We start from the raw sequence: 10,044 nt of genomic DNA on the forward strand, positions 1-10,044 counted from the left end.
GCTAACTACCATCAGAAAACTAACCCCAAACTGACAGTGCCACGCTGGAAAAACCTGAATATTGTAAACATTAAGACTATTTTCACAAGCTGCCTTTATACACAGCTTTGTTTTCTTAGCACTGAAGCTCAAATAGATTATTTACAATAGCAACAAAACCACCCATAAGAAAAGCTCTAATGAGGCGCTTCATAATCATGAGAATGCTCTGTGGACATAAAATGTTTTAGAACTCACAAAAAAAAAACATTGTACAGTTTGCATCAGAGCCTGTATCTGATCCCCTAAAGGCTTTTAGTGCTTTGTTTTGTTTCTTAAATGCAACAGGAAAAATTACCACATAGAATATCCAAACAGTGCATATCCTGAGGACTGAGAGCTACAAGGTACACAGCATTGCAGAAAAAAGTAGGCCCATACAACATTTAACACTAGGTAAACTCCTGGCATCTCCTCTGAATGGGAAAGGTTACCAGTGAGTCTACATGCATAAAAATGTTTTAGAAAAAAGATAAATTGTTTGTAAGGTAGTGAGCTTCCCAAGTGGAACACAGATGAAGGTGTATCTGAGTTCAGCATTTAGAGTATCATTCATTGTGTTTCGTTAAACAAAACTGAAATCAAATTCGTAACAAAGAACAAATGATCAGGCTAAACAGTGTAAACCCAGAACTGGAATTCTTCACAGGGCAACTGTTAGTTGCTGTAACAGAATTCAGCCCCTTGAAGAAAAGTTTGCACGTGTTTATTTATGTACTTCTGTGAATTCAGAGCAATGAAGCGATACTACAGCAATCTGTACTGCAGCGCAAACTTTTAGTGAGTATCCATCTTATAGTGCAGCTCACAGCCCTGAACTATGCACTTCAATTTTCTTACCCATGCAAGAAGAAAGCTAATTATATCTGATGGTAATCTTCAACTGCCATCTGTCTGGGAGGAAAGCTGCCTGCATTAGTCACTACAGCATGCTGGGAAAGCTTATATGCTTTTCTCAGTGCTACACAGAGACACCCATTTACAAGACTTTCAGACCTCAATCCCCACTGAAGGTTAAACACAACCTCTTTCCTCCCCAGCACTGACGTACTGCTTCCTTTTCCCCCCCCCTTTTTTTTTTTTTAATGGAAAACGACAGTCATGCCTAAAACTTAGGGGAGTCAAAGTGCCTGTCACCCCACCCACGCATCCTCCCTGCTGGTCTCACAGCCCTCCTGCTGGGGGCTGCCAAAATTCCTAGAAGCCCAGAAGAGAGCAAGGAGGTACAAGGGCAGCCAGGCAGGAAGCCGAGGGCAGGCTGAAGACATGCAGCCTAGTCTCTGCTAGAGCAGTGGCTTCACACAGTACCTTCTCCTGCATATCACAGCTCCCTCTGCCAGTTTGTTTCATTCCTTTACAATACAAGTCTGGTTTGTTGTAGGTGAAACAGTGTGTCTGGTTTTACTGTTTAATTCTGTTTCACCAGTCCTTAAATGCTACAGCAAAATGAAGAAGAGTTTCTTCAGGACCACAGTATCTTTAAAGAGATTAACTATTCTCCCCTACCTGATGATCTCTGTGCACTGGATATGCTCAGAACTGTATGAGAGTATCTCCTCTGTTGACAAGAGAGTAAGAGTCCAATAAGACAGGGCTCACCGCCCTGTGAGATCACAGCAGGATGATGGATTTTGTGGCACAGATCTGCTCTCCCATAACCAAACTGGCTCATGCTGCACCAGGGCCAGTAAACGCAAAGTCTAACATTTCCCTCAGCATAAATTTGAAGTCCTCAAGAGCAATATACATTGCACCTGCTGTGTTGCCTACTAATATCTTTTCTTGCTAGCCTGACCACGCCAAATGCAGCTCAGTCTCCAGCATCACCATGTCCTATCAGATTGCTATCCATGCCACAGATGATGCAGAACTCCATTAGAGCATGAAATGCCATACAGTAAAAGGCTTTTTGTTATATCGCATGTGTTCTCAGCATGAAATAAGGTTGATGCAACCATACCCTGTTTGTTCCTTTCCTTCCCTAAAGAACTTCTGAACCCCTTTGGCTGATTACAGTCAAATACGAGAGATCAGGAATTTAATGTATTTGAGACCTCCTCAAGTTCTGCAAAAATAAACACCCAGCTGGGTAGAACAAAAAAACTCTATGAATTCATTTTTCATTAAATATCAGAAAGTACATACAACACAAAGACATCAAAAATATGGTTTCATTTTATCTTGTCACACAACTGTGTGGTAGAGGTATCACAAGAGCATCTAACCACTGAGAAAAAAAAGTGCTCTAATTTTGAAATAAGCAACGTAACTGTCCAAATTTCCCAAAAGAGCTGTATGAAGTTCAACAACTTAGATACCCTTTTCAACCACTTAACAGGGAGTGTTAGCCAACTTCCATCACCCAGCTTCAAAAAGTCACTTCAACACTAACCAGTATGTATTATAAATAATGTTCTCTGTGAAAACTGAAGAATGAGATATTCTATTTCCCTTTACATTTCTTTCTGCAAAGCCCTGAACAACATTTTCTATTTGGGTTAGAAATCTTGGTACAAAATCTACCTTAGCTGGAGGCTAAGCCATCTAAGAACCAATGTCCCAAGTTGAAAACAAATCATAGTGTGCCATTAGCACAGAAGAATGAAAGTAACTATTGTTTCAATGAAAATGAAGTAACAGTATTTCCTTAACATGTACTGCAAGAAAAGGCAGTTACTCTTGAGGAACTGTACTAATGGTATGTACACTAACCAGCATTTAAATCAACTGGCTACTTAAAACACGGTTTACACACCTGACCTGCGCTCCACAGCACAAGGCGAGCAACGAAAGCAAGAGAAACACTCTGCTATGTCAGACCATTGTCCATTTAGCCCAGTTCTGCCTCCAGCAGGAGATGATTACTTAGGGACAGAATTTCATTTCATGGCCATTTTGTTTCATTCCCGTTATCCACCCATACCTGCACATCTCAACTTTCTGAGAATGGAAAAGTAAAACTGCCATGGATGGTTATAAAACAGGGAGGAGGTAAAGGACAGGCTTGTAGAGCACTCCAGCTTCTCAGATGAGGTAAGTGTCACCCTAACTTACTAAGTACTGCAAAACATTTGGGCAGGCAAAGTTAGCCATAGTTGTAACAGTTTCCTGCAAGGGAAAAACAAAACAAAACAAAACAAAAAACAATCAAAAACAAACAAACAAAAAAAAACCCCAGGCTTTTCCCAGATACAAAATGAGAAGGCAGTAATTTGTCTACACAAGGGGCACAATCAAGACTAGCTACCACATGCCAGCAAGCCTTGTGCACATTCAGCAATCTGGACAAATCCTAACTTGTTCCTATGCTTCACCAAGTGGATTTAATATCACATCTCCATTTAATCTTGTGCAAATGTGTTCAAACCAACCTTACAGCCTATCTTCCATCTACACCACCCTGCTGGTCTCAGTCCCACACATCAACTTCAGACTACCCGAAGCACTGCAGAGATAGAAAGGATGTTTCCAGGGTGCTCAGACGCGACACTGGTTGATGATATGAGGTTGGCAGGCTCCGCATCTTTGAAGAACCAGGAAATACCTATTTTAAATGGCAAGTGATTAACAAGGTTTCATTCCCCAACAGCTCCCGGGCAGCAAACATATTCCTGTCTCTTCAATGCAGTGAGAAAAACTCATAGGATCTTCCCTTGCATTGTGCTTGGACGCCCCTCTTCCAAAAAAGGTCAATTCCCCCACACATCATTGTGTAGGCAAAAAATTGTCAGCACAACCCACCTTCAAAAATTACCTGCCCAGGAGGGAGCTATGTTAACCTACAATTACATAAGAAAAAAAAAAAAAAAAAAGAAAAAATATTATGGCAAAAACACAACTTCAATTTCTTTCTTACCCCAAGAAAGGGACTTCTGCCCTCATCCCACATGTGATGCAATTTGTATTTTATACATACACCCACACATATTCCGTATTGACTATTAAATGGCCGTCACATTTCCTCTGCCCACCTCTGCTGGAGCCCAGGGTAAGCTCATGCCCCTCACACCACTCTCATTTCACTGCTGGCCTCAGGACTCTGCAAAAGCAGGGAAACAAGCAGCGTCGGGATACCTCTGCAATGCAAATGTCAGCCTGTAGATCCAGTCTAACAAAGACCTTCTCTGAGCTCTGCAGTAGATCCCTATTTTAGTGTTTCTGAACTTCACAACAAGGGCTAAAACTATTCTTTTAAAAGTGAGTTGAAGAGTCTGTGGAAATCTAAGACTGCTAGCCACAGGCCTCACAAATAAAGTTTCCTAATGGTTAGTGGCCCAAAAGAAAGCAATACTGCAGCTCAGGAAATGGAAACTTACACTGTAAATCAAGAGACGTTAAGAGTTTCAGTGATTAAGAGAGACCGTCATTTCACACCTGCCTGCTCTAAAAACCAGTTCCTAGATTACTCCCTTCTGACCCTTCTAACAGAAGGGAAGTCAACTGGCTCTGTAGGTTTTCCAGCCTTCCCTTCAAAGTCAGAGCAAGTGGAGAATATTCAGTTTTTTTTACCTTGCTCTTCCTGGCTCTTCATTTACTCTAGAAGGTAAAAAACAGCCCTGGCACACAATACTCCAGTTTTACTGCTGCTGTTAGGGACTGAATGGTTCCACACAAACTTAGGGTATTATCCAGGGACACTCACAATTTGCTCACCCTGTGACAGTGCTGTGAAAGGACTTCCTCACAGGATACCAGGGCTTCATTTCTGCATCCGAGACCAAAGAACAACCAAGCTTGGAACACTGAAGAGCCAATCCAACTGAGCAAAATTAACTTTAAAAGGACATGGTATTTTAGACTGATAGGTACAGAACACAGCAAGAAGTACTGCTGCAGAGTATTTTACCACATTCTGTACCGCATTTTTTCAGCCCACTTTTCAAAAGGTAGTAACACTGCATACGACCCACACATTCCCTGCTTTTGCTTTACAGCCCATGCTAGCTAATACTGCCCATCACTTTTCAACCTCTCTGTACAAATACCACTACTGGTATCAGTGATTAATACACTAAACTGCTAAGTGAGAGCTGTTGAAAAGTGACTTATAAAGAAAACAACAGCATGCACATCCTGTTTTCCTCTAGACCTCAGTATATATCAAATCAAGAAAAGGCTCTTCTGGCCTCTTCTTAGGCTCTTCTGGAAGGAGGATAAAAGAAAAAATTAAGCTTTAGAAAATTCACACAGCAAATAATATGTTCAAGTAGCTTTATTTTATTTTTATTTTCATTTCCCTTTTAGACTGTGAATAGGTACACAAGCAGCCATATGTAACACTGCAAAAGTAGAAGAAACTGGATTAAAGGGGAAGTTAAGGGGTGGTTTATTTTGCTACACAGCTTCTGGTATTTTGAGAAAATTGATACTCTGATAAAGGAAAATTTTCTGTACATTCAGTTACCCCATAAATTAGTTACTTAGTATTACTATACTATAGCTTATCTATAAAGCTAGAGAAATTCATGAATAAATTATTCAAATGAATGACAAATTACATGTCATAAGCTTGAAAAACTAAACTTCTCCTCAAAACACAGGGCACACTTCAACCGATTTAGTTGAAATAATGCAAACATCTGTAGGGAAAGCTCTTTGTAAAAAAAGGTATTTCAAGAAGTCTTGAGCTCATCCCTAAAATGCATTTAGCTAGGGAGTTGTCATGGTTTGACATGAAAGTGAATTTTCTCACGAAGTTGCCAAGGCAGAGTACCTCACATTATACACAAAGCAAAACCAACCTTTTATGCTTGTAAGTAAAATAACCTTACATGTTAATGTACAAAGACAAACCTAAATCCTGTGCTACAGCTAACAAGCTATACTGTGGAGGAACGAAAAAAAAAAAAAAACAAACAAAACCAAGAGCCTTTCTTCAAAAGCCCTTTTAAATCAATGGTGTAGACAACCTCATGGAGACTCATGGTGGTCTCACAAGTTTTATCTTCAAATGATCCATTTGATTCCATCCTCTTCCAGGCCAGTGTATTTGAATCAACATTTAGGAGCATATGAAGCAACACCAAGAAGAAAATCACAAATCAGCCAAAGCAGGTTTATGTTAACTTTTCCAAACCTGTTTTGGGGAGACAAACCAAACTTTTACCAAGAGACACCAATCACAGCATGCTCAGAAACCAACAAAGAGAACAAGCCCAAGATAGGAACGCTAATGGCTCAAGTAAGCTATTGCAAGCTATTGTAAGCTTCTAACCAAAAATGAACACCTAAGGAAAAAAGCAATCATTGAAAATCTTCTAAAGCTGCCTCTGCTTGTGAGCTATTGAAGTCTTGAGGAGGAGGAGAAGGAGAAGCATCTCAAGCACTTCCCACTGCAAAGGAGATCTGTCACCGCATCACCCACTGTATTTCCCTCTTCAGTCAGGCAACTCCCCTGCATAATTGCTAAAACCATTACTTGACAGCACGCACAATACGTACCAACATGTCTTGTCCAACACCTTGTTCTAGCCAAAAACACCGTAACTCATGTATTTCCCCACCTATTTATAACTTAGGACTCAGGCACTGGTGATCTTTCTATCAGGTTTCGGTGTCTCAACTGGACACTCTGCAGCTGCTCCCATGGGCACATCCCCAACTGGCAGCTCCTTTCAGAGAGAGCTTTTCCTCCTACCTTTGAACAGGAAGTGATAAGGACACTGGGGGACTTAGGAACCTCGGTGGATGATTCATACATCCCACAAGCAAGAGAAGTCTGCTAAAGCCAATATGACCTTCAGGGAGACCTGAGACTTAGACACCTTTAATTCTGCTGCCTTAATAACAGCCATAAGCCTAAAGTGTAACTTAATGGACTGTTTCAGTTCAGAAGAGACAGATGAGTCAAAAGAGCAGGTACTGCATCAGACTGGGGAAAAAGGTAAGCAGATTTATGTAAGTGAAATAAAAACCAGAGCTATAGCTGGTGAAGCCCTACATGGGAAAGGAGAGTTAGTTTCAGAACTATCACTTCTGAGACCCAGTCAGACAAGCATATTGCGTGTTGATGGGTAGGAAACCCTGCTCCATCCACATTTCCTTTTCCTTCAACACCTCTCTGGATTTAGTTCTTTCAGTTTAGGAGTCACTAGTCTAGTGCCATGGCACTCTCCACAAAAAATATTTTATATATACCTTTTATCTGCAACATTTTCATATTTTTTATCTATAACATTTTCACACAATTCAGCTGAATTACCAAGTTAAAATAAGTAATCTTACCCCATCACAAAATTCAATCTTAATAGTTCTGCAATCACACTATGCAAGAATAGCTCAGTAAAGCACGGATGAAGAAAGAGACAAAAATTGAAGAAAACTGGATAGAAAGTTTCAGCTGGGTAACAACACAACAGGCACAAATCTCAGACCAGTTGCTCATCTCCCTGGAAATTTTAAATTGAGAAAGGGCAGCAGGATTGATCTCACCACTTGCTCTGACTAAAACAGAAACAGCACCTCCACTGTCAAATAATAATAGAAATAGTTTAGGAAAAACAAAAAAAAAAAGCAGACATAAAACTTCCAGGGTTTGTTTCTTTCCTAAAATGCAAATAATGGATTTGCATAGCTTAAGGCAGAGTCTACTCACAGAGCTATTGTTCCTTCCCCGAGGCCTTCGGGATTTCCAAGGAGCAGCTCCCTTTCGGTACCCTCGCTAGAAGCAATCTTGTATCCGAACCTGCCTGACCGGCAGCCATGGCAAAACGGTCGTGGATTACCCAACCCAAGCAATACAGCAGAAGCCACGAAATCTCCCGTCTATTTTACTTACGGGTCGCCGTATGCTCCGCCGGGAGGCTCCCCCTGCGCGGGGCTGCTCTGCCCGCATAAGCCCACCGTCCCCCTGCTCTGCCCACCTCGGAGCACCGGGCCCCACCGCTCTGTATCCCCCTATCTCCCCACCCCCCTTCCCGCACTCGCCTCCCGCCGGCGCGCCCGCAGCGACTCACAGCCCGCGGGGGGCCCCGAGGCGGCTCCGCCCGCCGCCCCGGCCTCCCGGAGCAGCTCCGCTCCGAGCTTCCCGGGAAGCCGGGGAAAAGCGGGCGGCTCCCCCGCCCCGAGCCCACCAGGAGCAGCCGGGGAAATTCGGGCGGCCCCTTCGCTCCGTGAAGGGTCCCCCCGGAGCCGCCTACCTATGTGCGGAGGCGCACGGCTGCCCGGCAGACCTCCCGCGCTCCCCGCCGCCCGCCGGGGGCGACACCCGGCTCCGCATGCGGACCCGGGCAGCGCCTCAGCCCGGCCTCTGCCCCGCTCCCCGGCGCCGGCCACCCGCCTGCGGCATCAGGCGCATCCAAGCGCCGCCGGGAAAGTGGGGGGCGGCGGCACTTCGGTTTCCGTCGGGCTCATCCCCACCGGGAACCGGCTCCCGGCTACACCACCGAGTTAATTTTTTTTTTTTCCCGTGAACTTCCCAGGAATCTCTGGGAAAGGTCTGGGACGTCTCGTCTCACCAGCTCTCAAAACCAATTAAAACTGTGTTCTCTTCAAAGGAGGCTTGTAGAGGGAGGCTCCATCCCTCTGGAAATTCAGTTTATTTCCTTGAATCTTTTCACCGAGGAACACGCTGATGTATTGAAAGAACCAGCTCTGCCTTTGAATACGCGGTAATTTACATTTGAATAACAATGCTTTTGGCAGCTGCTGCCATCAGCATTCACCTGAAGGAAATTTTAAAATTGGAAGCATGGGTACAAACTGTCCATGATATTAAAGGTAGCAGCTTTCCCGTCTGAAATGACGCAAGAAGATCATGGAAGGGTTAAGGTTGGAGAAGACCCCGAGATCCGTCGCGTCCAACCGCGGAACGTCTCCCGACAGCCGTCACACGTCCCGCGGCAGAGACGCAAACTCGGGAACAAGCACTTCCAGCGCACCCAGTCCGATGGCTCAGGCACCATCCACCAGATCCACTCAGCCTGTGCAAGGGTTTACAGAGCTATGCTTGATAAACCAGGGGTGTTCACTTACCGGCTGTTAACAGAGCAGCTTATTTTATCTTTAAATCATCCCCGAGAAGAGGACAGACCCCGTCGCTTCTGCTCAGGGCCGCCCAGGCTGTTGCTGCAGCCTCTGGTAGGTCCAGCCCGGTTCCCGCATGGTGGTGCTTACGACGGGATTCAAGAGGAGGGCTTGCTCAGCTGAGCCCCATCTGCAAGAGAAAACGTAGGAGGAAGCACGTTCTGTTTTTAGACAGAAATGTTTAGCTCGAGCCTGCTTAAATTCCTCTTCCATTTATACCAAAGCCCACCAGGGGGAGGAGGCACTCACGTGAAGACAGATGAAGCAGTACTACGTCTTCCCCTCAGTAGTATCTCTCTTTTCTGACTGATTGCCCTGCGGAGCCGCAGACACTACTCTTCCTCCTTCTTCTCCCCTTCCTCGGGCCGGCGGCAGGAGCCTCTCTCTCCCCCGCCCCGACAGTCCGAGAGGGGGTGGGAGATTCGCAAAGCGGGGGGCAGCTAACCACCCCCAGCCTCCCGGAATATTACCATCTAGTAAGAAACTAATCGTCATCGTCTGTATGTCGAGGGGGTTTGGGATCCCTCGTAGGGGGATTCTCCCTCCCCTAGTACCCTTGCCCCCTGCCATGAAACCCTAGGGAAAGCCGGCAGGGGAAGAACGACCCCCTGAGGAGCTGCTGCCAGGAGCAAAATTAAGTGCCACCCAGCGGAGGCGGGAGTCACTCCTGGAAAATCTCTCCGTACCTCAGCGCCCAAGCATTTGGGGCTGGACCTTGCTATTTCAAAAGAAAGTTATTAAATAATTCTCCCTCTGATAAAGAGGATGAAAAAATGAGTTTGTTTGGAAACCTGTGCTGCATCAATGCTATGTTTTGCCCAGAGGAGTGTATCCTGCTAGAAGAAATCTGAGCGGTTGTTAATAATTTAATTGTCCTCTCCTGTTTATATCTTTATGATCCTGACCACTTCCAATCTGGAAATTTTCTTTATGATGCTTCAGTGACCTCACAGTATGCTTTTAGCATCGTATCAGAACAAG

The 10,044-nt window shown here is 44.5% G+C and overlaps 1 protein-coding gene across 8 annotated transcripts in view; it reads right to left on the bottom strand.

Moving 5' to 3' along the window:
- The window catches only part of ST3GAL6 (ST3 beta-galactoside alpha-2,3-sialyltransferase 6), a 37,065-nt gene extending 27,560 nt beyond the window's left edge, over positions 1-9,505 (bottom strand). For 3 of the 8 annotated variants that reach the window (XM_068180997.1, XM_068180993.1, XM_068180996.1), the window contains exon 1: positions 9,013-9,289. The gene's annotated coding sequence lies outside the window, so the exon portion shown is untranslated. The other 5 variants (XM_068180994.1, XM_068180991.1, XM_068180990.1 and 2 more) reach the window with 4 other exon arrangements.
- Between the last annotated feature and the right edge of the window lie 539 nt (positions 9,506-10,044).

The sequence above is a fragment of the Anomalospiza imberbis genome, chromosome 2, assembly GCF_031753505.1.
Source record: "Anomalospiza imberbis isolate Cuckoo-Finch-1a 21T00152 chromosome 2, ASM3175350v1, whole genome shotgun sequence".
NCBI lineage: Eukaryota > Metazoa > Chordata > Aves > Passeriformes > Viduidae > Anomalospiza > Anomalospiza imberbis.